Consider the following 23169-nt stretch of genomic DNA (forward strand, 5'->3'; position numbering starts at 1 on the left):
CGCACAGGTCCATTGGTGTATAAGCAACTTCAGATTTTACATTTGTCGGCTGTACCACGACTGCCTCTGGATCAGGGTCCTCCTGAAAGCCCATGTCTTCATCGATCGGCAAATTTGTTGGTGATACACCTTCTTCATCATCTTCAGTGTTGCTGAAGTTGACTGCATCAGTTAATTCGTCTTTTGAGGCTTCGCTGACGTTGCTATCAACCATGATCGGGAATACCAGCTGCGGCAAATCCTTGAGGCTGAGCTTTTCAAGCCACTTGCAGAGTTCCTCTTGAAAACCAGTAACGGCGGAACCCCCATGTTGAGGGGCAGTCTGTTGTACATTCTCATCCAGCACCAGAGGTGCTAGGGTCCGATAAATCTATTTATAGGGTTCTGGGCTCCTGAGAGAATGGCTTTTCTGGTGAGCGGATTGTATCTCTTAATATTGTATAGACAACCTATTTCAGCAGTGGTTCACGATTTGGCATGCTGCTCTAACTGACTCCTTATATATATATTCTATGCTTCAAAAAGGGTGTACGCCTCTAAAACACATAGCGGTCATATGCTCTCATTGATGGCTCTAATACTCTGCTGTGGTTACACATGGTGCTAATCACATGTCACAGCTTTTGCAGCATTTGCCCAGACCCTCTTTTTGGATTAGCTAGCAGTGTGGAGGTTTCGCCTTACACTCCCAATGCGCCACCCTGAGAGGAGGGCCCCCAAGCAACCACTTGGGCCTGAATGTCTGACAAGTCCAGACATGTCCTCTTGGGCCATGAAACAGGTTGCACACCAGCACAGCCCTCATTTTATACAGCCCATAGATCTAGACACAGGGGCTAGGACCCTGCCACATGACTAACATGTGACCCCCTGATGTCACAACCCACGTGACTCACCTACACCTACATCAGTGCCTACGTCAGCACGGGATAGGGGCACCCATGTCACCACCTATGTCAGTGCCTATGTCATTGCCTACATAAGTGCAGGGAGGGGGCACCTGTCAGAAATTTGATGGAAGGTAACCCAGGCTACTACTGACATGTATATGGTAAGGCAAGAATATGAATAGTAATTTGTGAATTTTTTGAATGAGACTTGACATATCCTCAAATTTATAGGAAAGCACAATGTATCAGCAAGTGAATCTGCAGAAACACACACACATCTGCGCACTGGCAAGGAACCTAGAAACTGAATTTTCTTTGGCCTCAGAAAAAAATCTGAACTGCACCTGGCCCATGCTGTAGTGCAGAGATATGACTGTGTGAAGCTGATGTAGTGTCAATGTGGTCCAATCATCACATGGTCACAATGATGGACTATTGCAGTCCTGTGCAATAGGCCAAGCCACCTCTGTTGGATGCTGTTTTTATTGGGTGAAGTGTGGAAATGTTATATCATTGGAGAATCGCCCTTTGACTGAAGTTATGTAGTTTTCAGTCAATGAAAAGTGATAAAATTGTCACTTTCTTATTCTTATTTTGGCATGTGCTGATGTTTCTGTGTTATAGAATGTACTGGGGCTCATGGAAGCCACATGGGCTTATCATAGGGTTTGTGGACAATACAGCTTTTAGCGGGCTCTATACCTCTAACCCTTTCAACTTCAAACACTATGACATCAACTACGCCGCTTTGGTCCATGAGGGAGCTGTTATCCCCGCAAAACAGTTCACTCTGAGTTTTGGAACATCCAATTTTGTCAGGGAATATCTTGGTCTGGTCTCGATAACAGGGAATCATCTGCGGGACTCAGGAGTCATTGTTTCAAGAGAGGGGTATGGGGCCGGCTACACGTTGTTTGCGTTCGACCTGACTCCTAACATGGAAGAGGGTGACCACTACAACTTAATCAAAAACGGAAATCTAAAAGCTGAAATACGCTTTACACAGGTGCTGGCTACCAACGTGAATATGGGTATATTCTCGGTATTCAACAGCTTTATCCAGGTCAATCATGTCGGACAGCTTATGTTTGACTAAAAGATTGTAAGATAGACACTGCGGAGATACGTGACTTCTTAAGTAGACATAAATACACTAAGAAATACTTTTTAGGTGTATTTCCTAGCGATGGGCTACCTCAAAAGATAGGCCCATAAAGACCCCACACCCTAGTCTTTAACACCGACCCGCATTACAAGGGTGGTACACATTGGGCAGCCATGTTGCTGGATATAGAGAAGGTTATAGTGTTTGACAGTTTAGCGGAGTTCCCCGAGCATAACATTTATACAAAACCGATATTCAAATATGTAAAAAAAGCATTGCCCGCGGTTGAGTATAACAAGCTGTGTGTACAGGATTCTCTAGCCATCACATGTGGGGAACATTGTATATATTTTCTTAGTAAAATGTCAGAGGGTATGACATTTAGACTTTTTTAAATCTGATCTAGTAAACAACAATTGTATTGTTATGAAATATGTGAATGAAAACACTAGGCCCATGTCGAGCGTTGTTAAAACAGAATACAGTGTTTGTCAAAAGTGTAAGGCCCTGTAACGCCTATATTTGTCCTGATGACTGCCTAAAATAAAAATATCTTAAACATGAATTCAGATTATGCATTTTATTCAACCACCACACATTTTAAAATTATTTAAAAAAAGATGTCGGACTACTGTTGAAAAGTTAAAAGTGTTTATTTCAAACAGTTTACACCACAAACATTTACAAGGGTAAAGAAATAAAGGAAGCAAAAATCTTTCGAGATGTGAACTTTTTTAACAAACTGTACAACGGTTCAAATTTCATGATTACATTTTGAACAGTCTCTTTTTAGGGTCCATAGGTAGATCGTAGCTGCTCCAAGAGGGTGTTAGGTGAGGAAAGAAAGGCGACCTCGGCACCGTGGGACTCATGGTAAAAACACCAGGGGTCGGATCTTTCAAACTTTCAAGCCTCCGCCTGTGGCTACCATTACTGACGATCGTGGAAGGAATGTTGAGTTCCACAGCGGCACTTAGGAATTGCTTCCAGCCTCTAGGAGCATTTTGTGTCATAAGTGTTACTGTGCGTGAGACCTCTGATCAGATCGTACATGTGTGATCCAGCAATCGGTTGTCCCTCATAAACAAATTCACCCTGGTCATTCCAAGAGGTCAGATCTTTAGTAGCAGTCATTTTACCAAGCAGCATTTGCACCGCCCCTCTATACCTCAGACTTATGTTTTTTAAAAGGTCTTCGACAATAGCCTCTGCGGGGACTGGGGGGCTAGGGTCTTGAGGAGCTACAGGGTCTGATGTCTGCTGTTCCGTGTCAGTGGTATACGGTTAATTTGGTTTATTCCGATGCTAGTTGTTTGTGATACTGTAACAAGTTTTGATGGGCTCTTGAGTAAAGCCCCGCTTTGTCGTGTGGTTTTAAATCGATTCGGTTCAAAATGGCTTTGATCTCAGCACTGAGATGCTGTGTCTCATTTCTGCGTATGTCCCAGACATAAACATAGAAAGGCCCAACTGTTCCAGCTGAAGGCGTGGCACAAGGTAAAATTTTTGGGAGTGCTCCATCATGTCCTTGACAGGAGACCTGTAATTAGAGGTATAGCTATACCCAGCAGTGCCCCTATAAAACCTCTAGACTGTTTGACCTGTTTCCTTTAAGAAAGGAGCTATGCCTTTTTATTGCTGAGCTTCTTAATAATGTGGTGCTTCTTCTTCAGAACGTGGAACTGGCTTGTTGATATCGGGACATTACCTTTTAGGGTGTTTAGGGCTATTTCTGAAATGGCAGCCACTAAATCATCTGAAGCAGCGCACAGGATAGCCTTTCTTTTCAGGGGACTGGCTGTGACCAGCATTTTTAGGTCTAAATTGCACCGTAGCCGCGCAGACATGGTGGTGACCTTATATTACAAAGTTTAGAGTATAAATGTTATAAAAGTTTTTTTAAGGGGTCTTTTTATAGGCTTTGAGGACTGTTTTAGGTGTGTAAGTGACTGGGAGGTCCGGGGGAAAATACCGGAGCATAGTCTGTAGTTTTCTAGAGTATTGGGTTTTAAATCTACCAGTAAGTAGCCGTGGGTTTTTGCAGTGGCATCGTTAAATGCTTCCATGAAACACTGCATGTTTCTGGGGAACGTCTGTTTAGCTATTATTGGTATCTGAAGCTTATCACAGGGCTTCTTTTAAAATAAGACCAGGTATGAGGCGTTAAGAGTTATAGAACAGCTACTCTTAACTTTGTGAAACAAGTTCTGCATATGCTCAGATCACGAGGATGTGAATATTGAGTAAAAGCCCTCTCATTCTCGGGGTAGTCCCCGCCTTCACGCATGAGATCGTCCACAACAACCATGTTTACAAGGTGTTCAAGTAACAAGTTGTCGTCATTGAAATTAATGGGGATACCTTCTATAAATCGGATATGTGGGAACTTTAGGGAGAATTCCGTATAAAGAGCTTGCCAGCAAGAATAGAGCCATACGATGTTGTTAGGGGTCTGAGATGAAACACCACAAGCACTTACTAACAGTTTCTTTAAAAAATTACTTTTACCGCTAATTGAGGGACCTGCTAAAATGCAGGAGAATGGGTGTTGCAGCCTGGTGTCCATAGCGGTTGGGGTTTGCCACTCTACTGTCTTTTTAATAACTGTACGGTAGTGTTTTGTAGTTCTCGGTGAGGACCCATTTATCAAACACAACGCGCAGTGTTTTATACAATGGCTGTGTTGTAATTTCCCATTTTATTTTGGTCCTGGCAATTCTAGGATGGTTTACAACTATTGCCTTCCTATTTTTGTGATCATTCGATGTGTAGTACTCATGCACCAGACCCCTCAGACTGTCAACATTTATTTTAACCCTATTGCTGACATTTAAAGTAATACCTTTTACTTTCATACAAACCCTGTTGTTAGAGGTTTTGTAACTATAAGTCTTGGGTCCAGAAGAAGTGTATTCAAGTATGTACTCATCCTTTTCAAGCTTGCTGGTCAAATCCCCTAGATAATCACCAAGTGGAGGATCTTCATCACCCTCTTTACTCACAAAAATAACAGAGTCAGTGTCATGGTACCAACATCAATCCTGAAGCTTATCCAACAACCTCTAAAGCTTTAGACGAGTGTGAGTGGTTGTGAAGCAAGCTATAAAGATGTTTATATTGTTACCCATTGTTGGATACTCTTTAGCGTATTTCCAACATAGAACGGCCATCTCATCGTCAATAAATTCACAACTGGACACATCGTAAGACAGGGCAAACATATACAATGGCTTTCTTGTAATTTCCCCTTTTTTAGACCTGACAATGCTAGGTTTACAACTATTGCCTTCCTATTTTTGTGATCGTTCCATTTGTAGTACTCATGCACTAGACCCTTCAGATTGTCAAAATTTATTTTAACCCTATTGCTGACATTTAAAGTGATACCTTTGACTTTCATACAAACCCTGTTGTTAGAGGTTTTGTAACTATAAGTCTTGGGTCCAGAGGAAGTGTATTCAAGTATGTACTCATCCTTTTCAAGCTCGCTGGTCAAATCCCCTAGATAATCACCCAGTGGAGGATCTTCATCACCCTCTTTACTCACAAAAATAACAGAATCGGTGTCATGGTACAAACATCGATCCTGAAGCTTCTCCAACAACCTGTAAAGTTCTAGACAAGTGTGAGCGGTTGTGAAGCATGCTATAAAGATGTTTATATTGTTACACATTGTGGGGTACTCTTTAGCGTATTTCCAACATAGAACGGCCATCTCATCATCAATAAATTCACAACTGGACACGTCGTAAGACAGGGCAAATATATACTTTAAAAAATCGTCTTTATCTGTGACGATGGATGTGTTTGACAAATTGGTATGCTGTGTGAATTTTCCCCATAAGGAATTGAGACAGAGCTTAGCTAACTGGCGTCTGGTGGGGTTAACCTTAATGAACTCAGGTCTCAGCATAATACCCTCATGAGCTTGGTAATCATCGATGTACTTTTGCTTTGAGGGCTCATCAACGCACCAGGCGGGATGCCCCGATGCCTCCTGTTTGTCTTTGAGAAACAAGTTGATGTACACAGAAAAGAGTCAGGTTGTGGTGTGTGGAAAGTGCCAAATTTCCAGTATTTTACCAAGGCGGTACCCTTTCACGAGGGCCGTCTGCACCTCGATGGTACACCACGTCCCGTCCAGCAGCCTTTGCTCATCACTATGTCTACACTTGCTAGTCTGTTTACTTTTCGTGCATGTTCGACATGGGGGAACTTTAGGGACTTAAAGTTCCTATATATGATCCTAGGATGTCCCAACGGGTACAACTTCACCTTGTTCACAAATGGATACAGACTGGTGAAGTTGTAGTAATGTATTTTCTCACCCTCACCAGTGACCCAGTACAGCTGTATGGCATTTGTACGACCGCCGAATAAGGCGTTGCGGGGTTCCAACGGTGCTGGTAACTGTCGCCTCTTGACAAAAGTGCTCAGTCCTCGCCTAACCACTCCTGTTCCCCGAGGGTTCTCAAAGCAAAGCCACTGCTTTCAATATATTGCGCCTTCTCCAGAGTACGACGATGCAGATGTTCAAACGTGGTGCCCTGCAGTCTATTAAACTCAGGGGGTTTGTAACAACGTGGACACCTGTGATAAAAGCAACCGTTGAACTCAAAGGCTGTTGGTACCCCATTCATTAACGCATAACCGTCTAGGTAGTAGCGGCCCAGGCGGTATTCGCCGCCCTGCAACGAGTGTTGAATGAAGATGTTCTCTTTTTCCGAGATGCACATGAGCCACTGAATAGACGGGGTGGAGTAACGTTTTGTTTACCGTTATAGAGGTCAGGCGGTACTAGAGCTATGGTTTCAGGTTTTAAAACATGTGCTGATAAATAGACATGCACATTGAAGCCAGAGTAATTTTCTTAAATGGGTCTAGGTATTCCAGGATTTTTTTCTCTTACGGGATTTGGTTTTAATAATCCTGAACCATTTCGTCATCTCCCTCACAGCGTCTCTGAAAAGGTTGCACGCTTTTCGCAAGATCATGACATTCGCCTGACAGTAAGCTTTCAACTCTGTTTGAAAATGAAACCAATTTTCACGGTTTTCATCGTATCACTGTAGAAATCTCTCTTTTTCAGATGGCATTATGTACGCAATGCCGTAACTGTCGGGCAAAGGCACAGGACTGATCTAATTCTGATTAGCCCATGTGCTAAAAAAGTGAGGGAAATAACCTTTACAACGTTCAAAACCAAAGGCTTTTGGTAACTTGTTCACCTTCATATGCAGAAAATTCAAGGTATCTATGACCCTAATTTCAAAAGGCACAACCTTTCACAGCATCAGTTTGGAACCCTGAGTGATGAGCTCCACAGCCAGCTTTTCACGAATCAGGCCCCAGAGAATAAAGAACGAGTCGTACGCTTTTGAGTTGTGAGCCAGCATTATATACTTGTAGTATTTCGGTTTCATGAACGTGTTGAGGAAATCGTTCATGCATGACCGGCCTTCACACTCCCAGTTTTTAATGGCTGTTAGATTATGGGCGTAAATGTAGTTAGGCTGGTGCACACCCATCTCTTGTGTACACTCTATATCGAAAATGATATAGGCCCTCATTACAACCCTAGTGGTCGGTGGTAAAGCGGTGGTAACGCGGCCAACAGGCCGGCAGTAAAAAACAATGGAATCATGGCCACGGCGGAAACTGCCAACACAGACAGACACTTTAACACTCCGACCGGCACGGCGGTAGCAACAAACACCGCGGTGGTGCCCGCCAACAGTCAGGTGGAAGACAAGGTTCACTGTATTACAAGAGGCCTATCCACCACCTTTTCTGGAGCGGTACCAACGCCAACAAAAGCACAGCAGAAACAGTGTCCTGAAGGGAAGCAACTCATCTCTCAACACTCATAGAAGAACCAGGACGCCATGGAGCCCGAGCTGCATGTCTTTCCCATGCTGGTGTCCCTGCTCATATATCAGGAGTACCAACGCCGGCGAAGACGACCACGGTGAGTACTGCACCTAGCACACAGTGGAGGGGAGGCGGAAAGAGAGAGTGACACACACATGTAACACGCAACACCCCCACCACCACCCTCACCCCCAACAACATACACACAAACACATGCAACAACATTACATATACACCCCGTAACCCTCAGGAATAATGCAAGGACAAAAGGAATTGAGTCAAATAAGTGTTATATTTGAAATAGAAATAAATACATTTAGAACTCAAAAACAGTATTTACAAAATTACAATACTTACAAAAGGTGGGACAATGTCCACTCAAAATGTCTGTGGCCCATTGGGCCTAAACACATAGGCCAAGCCCACACTTGACTCCTGCCTCAATACGGAGAGAACACTGCAGGGGCATCAGATCGAAAACACACAGGCACCTCAGGAGGACGGGGAAGGGGGGCCACCTCAGCCGGAAGATGGGACAACACCACTGCTCCTGGAGGGGGCTCCATGCCCATTGCTTGGTCCTGGAGAGTGCAAGGTCACAGTCTCTCTAGTGAGTGGTTTGCCCACTGTTTGGGCATGGGGAGTGCAAAGACACAGGGCCTCATTCCAACCCTGGCGGTCTATGACCGCCAGGGTGGAGGATGCCGGAGGTACCGCCAACAGGCTGGCGGTGCTTCATATGGCATTCTGACCGCGGCTGTAAAGCCGCGGTCTCCCAGCCGGGTCCGGCGGTTTCCCGACGGATTTCCCCCGGCTGGGGGAATCCTCCATGGTGGCGCTGCTTGGTGCGCCGCCATGGGGATTCCGACCCCCTTCCCGCCAGCCTGTTTCTGGCGGTTTTCACCGCCAGAACCAGGATGGCGGGAACGGGTGTCGTGGGGCCCCCTAACAGGGCCCCAGCAGGATTTTCACTGTCTGCTTTGCAGACAGTGAAAATCGCGACGGGTGCCACTGCACCCGTCGCACCCCTGCAACTCCGCCGGCTCCATTCGGAGCCGGCTTCCTTGTTGCAGGGTCTTTCCCGCTGGGCCGGCGGGCACCCTTTTGGCGGTCGCCCGCCGGCCCAGCGGGAAAGTCGGAATGACCCCCGCGGTCTCTTGACCGCGGAGCGGTCTTCCGACGGGATTACTTTGGCGGGCGGCTTCCACCGCCCGCCAAAGTTGGAATGACCCCCACAGTCTCTCAAGTGGGTGGTTTACCCACTGCTTGGTCCTGGGGAGTGCAAGGCCACAGTCTCTCAAGTGGGTGGTTTGTCCACGGCTTGGTCCTGGGGAGTGCAAAGCCACACTCTCTCTAGTGCATGGTTTGACCACTGCTTGGTCCTGGGGAGTGCTAAGCCACAGTCTCTCAAGTGGGTGGTTTGCCTACTGGTTCTGGAGGGGGCCTTGTGCACAGTGTGCTTCATCCTGGCAAGGCGGGGTGAGTGGATGGCTTCTTCCACTGGTTCTGGAGGGGGCTTTGTGCCCAGTGTGCTTCATCCTGCAAAGGATAGGGTGAGTGGATGCCTTCTTCCACTGGTTTTGGAGGGGGCTTTGTGCCCAGTGTGCTTCATACTGCCAAGGATAGGGTGAGTGGATGCCTCCTTCCACTGGTTCTGGAGGGGGCTTGTGCCCAGTGATGCAGCACTTGGGGTGCCAGGTCACAGTCCTTCACCTGGGTGTCAGAGCCACGAGATTTGCAGTGGCCAGGATGCATGATACTCCATTGAGGCAGGACTACAGTCCATCTGCCAGCGGCTATGGCTGCACAGTGGTGGTAGTGCTGGTGCTGGTGGGGGTGCTGCCAGTGGTGGGGGGAGGCTCCAGCCCTTCCCCTGCAGCCTCGGACGGCTGCCCACTGGGGCTGCTGCTGCTGACAGTGGTGGTGCTTGCGGTGGTGCAGGTGGTGGTGCAGGTGGCGGGGATTGCGACGGTGCTGGTGGTGGTGCTGGCCGCGATGCAGGTGCTGGTGCTGCCAGTAGTGAGGAGAGGCTCCATTCCTTCCCCTGCAACCAGGCCCTCACCTGCAGGCTCAGACGGCTGAAGTGCCTTGGCTGGTGTTCTGTGCCCCTTCCTGCACTTGGCAGATGGTGGTGTCACCTGGGGTCTACCAGCTGGAGTCTTTGCTGTGGTCTTGCTAGGTGGTTGTGGCTCCTTCTCCTTGCTGGATGCTGTCCCCTTCTTGACCTTTCCAGGTGGCGGAATCTTCTTGGCCTTGGCAGGGGTTGGTGGCACACTGGCTGGCATGACAGGTATCCCCTGAGAGCCTCTGACAGCTGCAGAAACCACAGCAGACGTGGACTTGGTGGCTGAGGTGCTGGGCTGGGCTCTGGCCACCCTGGCCTGAGTTGAAGGACGGGGGAGGGGTAGGGACCAGGTCAGTGTTGGCTAGGAAAACCTTCTTAGGGACATTGGGGCGGGAAGAGGGTGAAGGGTTGGGGTTGGAGGAAGAGGGAGTGCTTGTAAGAGGTGTCAGTATGCTGTGTTTGGGTGCAGGTGCATGAGCTGGATGCTGTTGTGAGGTGGATGGCTGTTGGGTGGGTGTGTGCTTGCGTTTGCATACTTTGGGAGGAGGGGTCACAGACACAGTGGGGGAGGACACAGGGGACGTGTGCATGGAAGTGGGGGTGGTGACTGCCAGTGAGGGGTGTGTAGTGATAGGCGTGCTGGTGATGAAGGTAGTGGATGAGGATGTAGTGCATGATGGTGTGAGTCGAGACGCTACCGGGAGGGAGGTGGACGAGGAGGAGGAGAGGGACACAGTGGAGGCAGTGGATGTTGGTGTGTCTGCATGGGGATGGTGCTTTTGTGAGTGCCTGTGAGGTGAAGTGTGGTGCTTGTGTTTGCCTGAGCCACTTCTGTGTGTTGATTTGGGTGATTGCTGGTCTGAAGGTGTGCTTGGGATAGGCTGGGGTTGAGGGGATTGGGACTGGGTAGATGAAGTTGGAGGAGGGAGGCTGGAGACAGGGACAATGGGTGCCATCAGTGCGGAGGCCAGAGCCTGAAATGCTTCTCTGTTTGGCTGCCACGACAGAGTGAATGCCCTCCAGGTATGCATTTGTTTGTTGCAAATGCCTCTCGACACCCTGGATGGCATTCAGTGTGGTTGACTGCCCATAGTGAGGGATCTCAGGAGGTCAATAGCCTCCTCACTGAGGGCAGCAGGGCTGACTGGGGTAGGGCCTGAGGTGCCTGGGGCGAAGGAGATGCACACCATCCAGTGTGAGCGGGCACGGGAAATACTCTGAGTGGCTGCTGGGAGGGCGGTGCTGGTACGGGAGGTGGCGGCTATACCTGTTGTTGGGTTGGGCACAGAGGTTTCCACCACCGCCAGGGAGCTTCTATTGGAGGAGGAGTCGCTGTCTGTAGTATCCCCTCCTGTCTTCGTCGTGGTGCTCCCCTCACCCTCCGTCCCACTGGTGTCCTCACCATCGGTGGATTCGGCCTTCAGGCCCATGTGGGATGCAGCTCCCTCCATCGCCGGTGCCTCTGCTCCTCGGCCAGATGATGCTAATGCACACAAGGACAGGATGACAAAACAAAAAGGGGGGGAGAGACAGAGGATACACTTGGTCAATGCCAGCAACACCACTACCGTTTGTGTAAACAACACACAGGGGGCTGCCCTATGCACTAGGCCATGCACTACCAGTTACACAGTGAGTCACCAGCCCATGGGGTACAATGCCTAACGCCATTAGCTGCACACCTGAAACCCACAGGACCTTGCCCAGTAGTAGATGGCCACTAACATTATTGTGGTTGGAGTGCTGCAGAGCCTGCCCAACAAGGGACCTACACTGCCATGTTCGCACCTGGCCTAGGGGCACCCACAGCCCACATCCCCCACCCAGGCAAAACCTTAACACGCGCAAAGTCAGGAATCTCAATCTGTACTCACCCCCTTGTGGCTGCTGTCATCCCTTCAAGACCCCATCCAACTCCGGATAGGCCACCACCAGGATGCGGAACATCAGGGGGGTCAGGATATGATGAGCACCCCTTCCTCGTTGGGAGGCCAGCCCCAGCTGGGCCTCCACCGTCTTCCTTGCCCAGCGGCGCAGGTCCTCCCACCATTTGCGGCAGTGGGTGCTCCCCCTGTCAAAGACCCCCAGGATCCGCACCTACTTGGCGACGGCACACCAAATACCCTTTTTCTGATGGCCGCTGACCTGCATGGAAAAGACAGCAGAAAAAGGATTAGTCATACCGTCCGGACTGTCATACTCATGGCCCACCACATCCCTCCCATCCCCTTACGCACATACATTGACCACCATACATGCAGAACTCTGCCCAGGACCTCTCAGCCCCCCCTACATGAGGCTGACACACACAACACTCCATACATTCATGGCCCACGCATCATGCTCACAGTGTACTCACCTGTTTGTCTGGAGGACCATAGAGTAAAGTGTACTAGGGTAGGACCCCATCCACCAGTCTCTCCAACTACTCCAAAGTGAAGGCAGGGGCCCTTTTTCCCAGACTCTTGAGCCATTGTCGCTTGCAGACACAGGTCACAGCAGCACTTGCAGTGTAGGTCCTCTCCTGTTGAAGGTCAGGTAGCAAGTGAGTGAAAAGATAGAAAATGGTGGTCACGTCAGCTGGAGTGCATACCGTCACCGCTGGCATACATCGCCATTGGCTCCTGGAACCCCCTAGGACCAAATGTTAACCAATGCAAAGTTGTGTGGTGGTCGGCAACCGCTACGGTGCACAATTCACTTGATCAGGCCACAATCCATGAACTGTGTGCCCAATTGGAGCCAGGCCTGATTTCAGCTATCCACCAGCCCACAGGTATCCACCCTCTAGTGCAGGTCCTGTCAGTGCTCCATTTCCTGGCAAGTGGTTCCTTCCAAGTGACAGTGGCCATGGCATCAGGGATGTCACAGCCTATGTTCTCAAACGTGTTGACCAGAGTATTGTCTGCCCTGCTGAAACACATGTGCAGCTATATCGTATTCCCCCAGGTGGAGGATTTAGCCACAGTGAAAGCTGACTTCTATGCCCTGGAACAAATCCCCAACATCATTGGTGCCATTGATGGTACACATGTAGCATTTGTCCCCTCCCGGAGGAATAAACAAGTGTTCAGGAATAGAAAAAGCTTTCACTCTCTGAATGTGCAGATGGTGTGTTTGGTGGACCAGTACATCACCCATGTGAATGCCAAGTATCCTGGCCTGCGCATGATCTTGATTATCTTGAGGAATAGCAGCATTCCATATGTGATGTCTCAACTCCAGAGGCACCAGGTGTGGCTAATAGGTGAGCCCATGGTCCACATCCAGTTGATGTAGGTATATGGGTGTGGGGTTGTCCCTAAGGGTGAGTGTATGTCTAACAGGTATCCCTTGAATATTTGCAGGTGACTCTGGTTACCCCAACCTCTCATGGCTACTGACCCCAGTGAGTAATCCCAAGACAAGGGCAGAGGAACTTTACAATGAGGAACATGGGTGAACAAAGAGGATCATTGAAAGAACATTTAGCCTCCTGAAGGCCAGGTTCCATTGCCTCCATCTGACAGGTGGATCCCTGTACTACTCACTGAAGAAGGTGTGCCAGATCATCGTTGCATGTTACATGTTGCACAACCTGGCCTTGGGATGCCAGGTGTCTTTTCTGCAGGAAGATGAGCCTGGAGATGGTGTTGTGGCAGCAGTTGAGCCTGTGGACAGGGAGGAAGAGGAGGCAGAGGAAGAAGATGTGGACAACAGAAGCTCACTCATACAACAGTCCTTCCAGTGACACACAGGTCAGACACTGTAACTTCACTTTCTATTGCATTTTTGTGCATTGGACATGGCAGCCTGATTTCCCTATGTCTATGGCCACTTACTGTACCCTTTGGCATCTCTATTTTCAGATCTCTGTGGCCCACTCTGGCTCCTGGTGTGTTTAGTGCTGCCCACTACAGGTCATACCAATGTATATATAACTGTACATATGATTTGAAATGCCTACAGCTTGTTAAACTAATACATATTTCAATCATTTGACAGACTCCATACTTGTATTTGTTCCAAGGGTGTTTATTTAAGTGCTAATAAGTAGAGGGGGATGTGCAATGGGCTGGGGTGATGGTAGAGGAATGTCCAGGATAGAGTCCAGTCTATTTGTATTACAGGTGCATTGTCCAAGGGGGCATAGGAAGGGGAGCAATGGCAGTACAAGGTGGACAGGGTGACAGAGTGGGACACAAGGATGACATTCAGGAGAGTCTAATTTCCTGGTGGGGTCTTGGCAATGCTCTCTGGCTTCTGCCTGGATCGCAGGGCCTCCTGTCCACTAGCTCCAGCGGAGGTGGAGGGCTGTTCTTTGGTGTGGATAGTGTCAGGGGCCCGTTGGTGTACCACTGCCTACCTCATGGTGTTGGCCATGCCAGCCAGCACCCCTGCAATGGTGACCAGGATGGTGTGGATGTGTTTGAGGTCCTCTGTGATCCCCAGGTACTGTCCCTCCTGCAGCCGCTGGGTCTCCTGCAACTTGGCCAGTATCTGGCCCAAGGTCTCCTGGGAATGGTGGTATGCTCCCAGGATGCCTGCAAGTGCCTCGTAGAGAGTGGGTTCCTGGGCCTGTCCACCCCCTGTCGCACAGCAGTCTTCTCAGCTTCACTGTTGTCCTGTGCCTCTGTCCCCTGAACCATGTGCCCACTGCCACTGACTCCAGGTCCCTGATTGTCTTGGGTTTGTGAGGTTGCCTGGGGTCCCTGTAGTGGCGGACACACTGCTGGTTGACGTGTCCTGGGTACAGAGGGAAAGGCCCGCTGGGTGGGTGCAGTGGTGGCGTTTTACTGAGGGGGTAGGCTCTGCGCTGGTATGGGACTGTGGCAGGGTAACCGACTGTCCAGAGGTCCCTGATGGGCCAGGTTTGTCATCGTGATCCAGGCCTGCAGAGCTGCTGTCATCACTGCCGGCTTCTTCTGGGGGGTGACTGGATGTTGGTGGCACCTCCTCCCTGGTGACGTTGATTGGTGGTCATGTGGGGATGTAAATGCAGTGTTATTGTATCTGCATGTGCCATCTTGTGCATGGTTGTGTTTCCCTGTATGGTTGTGATTGCCCTGTCAGCTTTGCCGTGTGTGAGTGGTGATTTTGTGGGCTAGGTGATTCTCTCTAATGTGCATGCTTTAGTGATGGGTGTCCATGCAGGTCTGTGATGGGTGTCCATGCATTGGTGTGGCATGCAGGGCTTGGTTTTGTGATGGGGTATATGTGAGGTGGTGGGGTGATGGTGGTGAGGGTAGGGGTAGGAGTTTGTGATGGCATGCAGGTAGGGAGGGGGATATAATAGTAAAGATTTGACTTACCAGAGTCCAGTCCTCCTGCTACTCCTGCGAGGCCCTCAGGATGCATGATCGCCAAGACTTACACCTCCCATGTTGTTAGTTGTAGAGGAGGAGGTGGGGTCCATCGCCAGTCCTCTGTACAGCTACCTGGTGTCTTGCTACCACGGAACGCACCTTCCCCTGTGGGTCGTTCCACCTGTTCCTGAAGTCATCCCTTGTTCTGGGGTGCTGTTCCACGACGTTGACCCTGTCCACGATTCTCCGCCATAGCTCCATCTTCCTTGCAATGGACATCTGCTGCACCTGTGATCCGAATAGCTGTGGCTCTACCAGGATGATTTCCTCCACCACGACCCTTAGCTCCTCCTCTGAAAACCTGGGGTGTGTTTGGGATGCGATGGATGTGGTGTGAGTGGTATGTGTGAGGGTATGTGGGGTGCTGTTTGGGGTGTGTGCTGTGAGGTGCGTGGATGGTGTATGGGTGATGGTGTTCTGTGGCTTAGATTGAGTGGGTGTTCCTGGCTTGTCTCTATCTCAGTTCGCAATCTTTTTTTTCATTGAAAGGGATGTGGGTAATGTGGGTGGGTGTTTTATAGTGTAGTGGGTGTGTGGGTGTGGTGTGTGTATGTGTTTCAGGTGTGTGTAGTTTGAATTGTCCAATGTGGTGTAGTTTTGTTAGTGTGTGTGTATTTTGAGCTAGGCGGTGTGTACTGTCAATGGTTTACCGCGGTTGAAAGACCGCCACAGTGATCCGTGGGTCCTAATACTGTGGGCGTATTTTTGTTGGCGTAATGGTGTGGGTTTTGGTACCGCCAGTTTATCACTGACCTTTGGGCTGGCTAACTTGTGTGTGTGTCTGTATAGTGGTGGATTTCCATGAGTGGGTCATAATACCCGTAGCCGTATACCGCCGCAGTCACAATTGTTGGCTGCCGTCAGCACGGCGGTAGGCAGCATTTACCGCCAATGTTGTAATGAGGGCCATAGTCTTCTGTTTTTTTCTGGGGGAATCATTTGAGCATGTAACACTCGTGTGCTATTCCGGCTATAAAATACGTTTTACACCTGGGACATTGCATACCTTTACAATCGTGGTCGTTGGCCTTGTAACGCTCACAAGCCCCACAGTCTGATTTTCGGACGCACTGTGCGAGGCTTATGTGTACGTTCAAGCAGTCTTGCAACCGACAAAACATCTTACACGTAGAACAGTTCACTTTCTGAGCATCATTAGCGACACACCCGTCCCTCTGACACATTTTATAGTGCATTTCACACTGGTGTCAGGTCCGGTTGTTGTATATGTGGTCGCAATGCTCACATACGTACTTGGCGCCAAGAAAACCCTTTAGGTTGAGGATACCCTAAAAGTGGTTTTCATGATGTTGCTCATAAATTGTGTCGTTTTTCACACGCTCATCGGTAGTGAAGTACTTCCAAGAACCATGTGGTACAGAACTTTTACCATAACGACAAAATAGTTCTCCAAAAGGCCCAGGTCTCTAAAACCAACCAGTCTGTGGGCGGTAGTTGAAGTGCCTCATGGGCTGCCGCCGCCAAGACATAATGATGTTGTTTAGGGTAGCGCGGTCCACCAACAACCCTGCGATGCTCGCAGCCAGACACATATTGGTAAAGGTCAACAAAGGAACCCTTCAAAACCCCATGGCACCAGCCGCATCCGTGAACATCGCGGGACACCAGGACAAACTGTGCATCAGCTCTACAGACAACGGTCATGGCCCGGTTACAGCTCTTAACTACATTGCATCAACAGTAATAAAGGCTATGCCCAGTACCACAAACAGTTCTACAGTAACTATCTATGTGCAGGGGCTTGGACACTCTGACAGCATAACGCTTACAGCTTCAGACACCCACTATCCTGTACCAGGTAAATATATTGATGAGACATACAAATGGATTGTTATTCATCAATCTTCCATTTTTAATTCTTAATTGATTTTTTAATAATAATTTTTTGTTAAGTCTCTATTATACCAAATTATGGATATGTATCTTGTATTTATGAAATATGTGTGGAATATACAATGCTTCAATGTCTAGACCTTTGAAAGTAGTCTATGTTATGATTGCTGAGTCAAAACTGGGCTTAGATATGTTGATTGTCTTTAGGTTTTTGCATGTTTTAAGATGGCTACTGCAGTAGATCACATTAGAATGCCATGAAAACAAATGATGGATTTTATCTTGTATATATATGGTGCCGGTTTTTTGGCCGGATTTGTCCAGTAGAAGGCGCTTTGCCGAAACGCATTGACATTTCACTGCAGTACTCTATGTAACCCTTACAAGGAATACATTTGATATAATTGAATTCAGCATTGTTGAACATGACTTTGTTCTAATTGTTGGGATTTAACCAAGGGATTGGTGCAGCCGTCGGATGGTTATTGTTCCATCTGTTGAGGATTATATATATATATATATATATTTTATTTTATTTCATTTTATTTCATTTTATTCTGTTTTAATTAAAAAAAAAATGCTGACAGATTGTCCCCTGGGGGCCCGAGCCTCCTGCTCAGGACCCAACCTTATTTGATACTATAAGGGCCTGGGGGCCCAAGCGCGTGAGGCAGGGCCTTCAGGCCCGCACTTCACGCCATCCGTGTCTTTTCAGCCACCAAATGGTGGCAGGAGGCCTCGCACAGCGCTAGACCCCTTCTCATTCCAAGGGGGCTGAAGAGGGTCTAACGCTGTGCGAGGCTTCCAACCACCATATGGTGGCAGGAGCCCTGTTCTCAGAGGCCACGGGGAACCTTCAGACTGGTTCTCAGAAGCCGTGGGCTGTCCCCCGTGGCCTATGAGAGCCGAGATGCTAAGTTAATAGCTAGAACAGATCTGTTCTTATAGGCCGCGCGTCCTCTGAGAACAGATCTGTTCTGCTGGTAATGGTGTCTCCAAGCCGCACAACACTCGGAGACCATCATTATTAACTTAACATCTCGTCTCTCAGAGACCACTGGGGTCTCTGAGAGCATGGCTGTTAAGTTAATAACGGGGGTCCCGAAGTGCACAGCGCTTGGGGACCCCAGTTATTAACTTAATACATATGCTCTCAGAGCCCATGGGGTCTCTGAGAGCATGGTTGTTAGGTTAATAACTGGGGTCCCCCAGCGCTGTGCACCTCGGGGGACCCCTGTGTTTAATTTATAAATAAAAACCCGCAGGAGCCCACAGCCGCCCTCTTAAACATACGGCTGCTGCCATTAAATGTGCAAACACTGAATACTGAGGCCATCGCGGACCTCTTCATTCTGCTTAAAGCCACCCCATACCCCTTCAGCTCACTCTTGAGCTTTCTGCTGTCTCCCATTGTAAAGCTTTTTTGTTTTTCTCTTCACCCGTCTTTCCCATATGTGTCTTTTGATATCAGTGAATGTTTGAGGCACTAGAATGAGTGCAGGCCTTCAAAAATGAAAATAAAAAATACGTGCAAATGCTTAGCACCAGAACCAGAAAGTACAAATTAAGCCTGGCCTCCACCCCCAAAATAAGTGCAGCCCCTCAAAAATACATGCAAATGCTCAACACCAGAATCACCAAATACACATTAAGCACTGCCTCTACCCTCAAAAATAACTGCAGACTCTCAAAAATACGTGCAAATGCCCAGCCCCAGAACCAGCAAGTACAAATTTAGCACTGCCTCCACCCCCAAAATAAGTGCAGACCCTCAAAAATACATGCAAATGCTCAGCACCAGAACCACCATGTACAAACTAAGCATTGCCTCTACCCCAAAATAAGTGCAGCCCCCAAAAAATACATGCAAATGCTCAACACCAGAACCATCAAGTACAAATTAAGCATTGCCTCTACCTTCACAAATAAGTGCAGACCCTCAAAGATATGTGCAAATGCTCAGCACCAGTACCAGCATGTACAAATTAAGCATTGCCTCTATCCTCACAAATAAGTGCAGACCCTCAAAAATACATTCAAATGCTCAGCACCATGACCACCAAGTACAAATTAAGCATTGCCTTTACCCTCAAAAATAAGTGCATACCCTCAAAAATATATGCAAATGCCAAGCACCAGAACCAGCAAGTACAAATTAAGCATTGCCTTCACCTGCAAAATAAGTGCAGACCCTCAAATATACGTGCAAATGCTCAGCACCAGAACCATCATGTACAAATTAAGCATTGCCTCCACCACCCAAAATAAGTGCAGCCCCTCAAAAAAACTTGGAAATTAGAGGTATCTTGACAATTTCTATTATTTCCAGAAGACTGCATGCACACAAAACTTTTCAGCATGTGCTTTTAAATAGTTTGCTTCCACAGTTAACCCCTCACACCGCCCCTTAGGCTGCCCCTGTCCTCTGGGGTACTGGGTCTGTGATGACCCCAAAAGCGCTTAAAATGCAGGACAACCCTATACCCCAACCTTTAAGGTACTGGCCACTTTATTTGATAAAGTGTGTGTAGTTTTAGATAGCCCATTCACTAATGTTATAATGCACTTGCTCCTTCAAGAGAAAGATTCACCTGGAATCATTTTTAATGAGGAATCTAAAAAAATGCAGACACTTTTTGGTCATGCACGAAAAGGGACACAACATTTTGTTAGAAGAATTGTGTCTAAAATAGACAAATGTTGTGCCTCCTTTTAACGCCTGATCTGAGCAGGCAATAAAAGTGCCAAAAAACATGATGCAAAAAAATCTCTTAGATGTTTTTGTGCCATTTTTTTGGCCCCCTAATGGTGGAACAACCCCTTTGAATACATTATGCCTGGCACAGGTATAATGTAGCGCAAAGGGTTACATAGTGGCACAATGCATGCATTGCACCACTTTGTAAATTTGACACGGCGATCTTGACTTCATTGGGCCACATTAGTGTAAAATAAAATGAGGGTAATGTGGTGTAAGGAGGCACCACCGGCTCTTAAATCTGCCCCTTACATTTTTGTGGGAAGGGCATACATGCATGGTAAAGACATATGTTTGGTAAAAAAAAGTACAGGTAGGTAATAGGAAAGTTTTTCTTTTTGCCTAGTCACCCACAAGCTTTTTGGGGTGGTTACTGAATCTTGGCTGTTTTCTGGGTATTGCTCACCAGTCCGAGGGGCAGTGCTCTGTGTAAAGTGGATATGCAAATTAGGCTAAATATAATTGGCTCTATCAACCTACCTATAGGTCCCAAGTGTATGGTAGGGCGTATAGGTTTAGGGTCCCCAGCATAGGTAGTGCACTGCTGAGGTGCCCAGTGTCATTTTAAAGGCAAGCCTGCCTTGCTGGTTAATTTAAATTAAAGTTATCTTCAAATTCGGCGTTGGAATGAAAAGTACTTCCAAAGTCTTAAACTATTATTACATATATGTCACCCCTAAGGTGTACCCTAGGTGTCCACATGGCTGGGTGCAGTGTAACTATAAGCAGGGTGCTTATAAAAGCTGTTTTATAAGTCCTGCTGAGATAAAAATTGACAAATTAAATTTCCCTCACCGTAGTCAATTGGCTCCATAGGCTAACTTGGGGAGACTTTAGTTTTAATTGATAAAGTTTCAAAAGGAGCTCAGTATTCCAAGGTTGGTATCAAACTGATTGTTACAATAAATCCAACAACTTGTATTGTTGAATTTAATATAACTAATTCAGGGAAAGAGTTTTAGAACTCTACCTGAATGTTGCCAACTACAGCCCTTTAGTGCCCTTCTCTGATTGGCCAGCCTCTGGCAGCCTGGTTAATCTGCCTTGATGAGGCTTGAAGTGGCCTGGCTGAGGGCAAGCCATGTGCCTGGGAGTGGAGATCTGCTTCAGCAGATGGTGAAACAGGATGGGGAGGAGCAGCCAAACTGAACTTCAAAGAAGAGAAGGACATTTGGGGCAGCTCTGGACCTGCCCAATTTCTGCAAACCTAGACAACCTGGTGCCCCCTTGATTAGATTAGGAGAGGGCTGGAGAGGGGTGTAGTAAGGGAACTTAGCCACACCAGTGGGTGAACTCAGCCAGACCTAACTTCCAAGATTGAATTTCTGCCATTTGGGATTTCTGAGGAATGTTTCTCCCTGGGATTGATTTTTGCCACACTTCCCAGGAAGTGGTCATCCAAGAGGGTGGTGGTCTGTCTATGATTGGACAGTTGCCCCCCCCTTCTTTCCACCCCAGGAGCAAGGATTAATATGGCAGAGCTGCACCCACAAGAAGGACTGCCCTACTGGATCCCTGACCTGTACCTGGACACTGCACTCTGAAGGACTGCACCAGCTGCACACCTGGGCTTCACACCAACAAGAATTTTGACTGTCTTCAACCGGTTCAAGAAGGGACTCCCTCTTTGCTACATGTAGAACATTTCAGACCAGAGTCCCCTGCATCAAAGCCTGAAGAAGCTGACCATCTGACCACTGCCCAGTGGTCATTTGTGGATTTGAGCCAGGTGCATTCTGGATGTTAGAATCCTAACCCTCAAGGATTAACTCAGGGCTTCTGGAACCTTTGGGGTGATTTGTGGACACATGAAGGGCCTTCAAATACCTTCTACATTCTGGGAGAAGATTTATAAGTTTGGATAAGGTTCGAGAACTTTTGGAAAAAAGCTCCATAAAAGGACTTACCCGAAGCCATGAGTGAAGCTGGCTTACATTGATCATTGCCTGGCCTGACTTGCAGGTTTATCCAGCTGAGAAGATTCAGAGTCCCAGACTTCCAGCATTTCAACAGGGGCTCCTGGAAATGCAATCCAATAACATTGACTTGAAATCGGCTTGCTGTGGAGGGTTGCTTGATGTCGAAGGAAAAAAGCTCCAAAAAAGTGACAAAGTCTAAACTTAAAAAGTTGACTGAGATTTTCCCTGCAGCATATCCGAGGAGAGCTTAAGGGACATCAGGTCCAATTTTAAGCTCGGCCCGACGAAGATTTCTATCCTGAAAAACTGACTAAGTCCGAAGGTTGAATTCTTCCACAAGGTATCATGCGACGTGTATCTGAAGAGGACTCCAGGGAGGTCAGATCCAATCTGCGACTTCATCCCGGTGAGAAACGCATCCTGAAAAAAAGACTAAGGCCCAGATTTATGTTAAAGTGGCGCAGTGGGGTGCTGCGCTAAAAATAGCAGTGCTGCGTTGAACACATTAGAAATGCAAAGGTGCACCGTAGTTAGAGGAATACAGCTCACCCCTGCATTTCCCCCAGCGCTGGTGCTGAATTAAGCTACCTAGCGCCAACGCAGGCATCCTTGCACCATAGTGCAAGGGTGTCTGCGTTGAGGGGATAGATTGTTTATGTGCAGGAAGGTGTCCCTTCCTGCACGTAAACAATCTAAAATGGTGATTTGGCACTTCTCTGTGTGCTGCAAAATACAGCACACATAGAAGTACCAAAGCATCATTCTGAATGATTGTTTATGTGCAGGAAGGTGTCCCTTCCTGCACATAAACAATCATCACTAGCACTTTGCTACCTCTATGTGTGCTGCATTCTGCAGCACACATAGAAAAAGCGATAAACAAGGAGAAATAAAAGCATTACTCCTCGTTTTGCCATTGCATGTACCTGTGACGCAGAAAACTGCGTTGGAGGGTCCCATATTTACATGGAGGCGTAACACCACAAAAAAGTGGCATTACACCTCCTCGTAAATATGGAGCAGTGCTTAGCGTCACCAGAGCGTCATGAAAAGTGACGTTCCAGAGGCGATAGGGGCTCTTAAATATGCCCCTGAGTCTGAAGGTAATTTTTGACCAAGGCCTCCCGTTCACTGTAGCCAAGCAGTGCTCCATCGCAGTTGGCCTCAAATTTTGACCTTGCCCCAGTCTAATGCAACCAGATGTCCAGAATGGCTCTTTTAGTTTCCATGTGCTAAAAACATTTATTCTTTAAAAATTCATATCTCTGGTTCCCCTTATCTGATTTATTCATTTTGGTGTCAAATTAAAGATAAAAATATAGTCTATTTTTATAAATTCATTTTGGAATTTTAAACTGTATC

The sequence above is a fragment of the Pleurodeles waltl genome, chromosome 10 (assembly GCF_031143425.1).
Source record: "Pleurodeles waltl isolate 20211129_DDA chromosome 10, aPleWal1.hap1.20221129, whole genome shotgun sequence".
In the NCBI taxonomy this organism is placed as follows: domain Eukaryota; kingdom Metazoa; phylum Chordata; class Amphibia; order Caudata; family Salamandridae; genus Pleurodeles; species Pleurodeles waltl.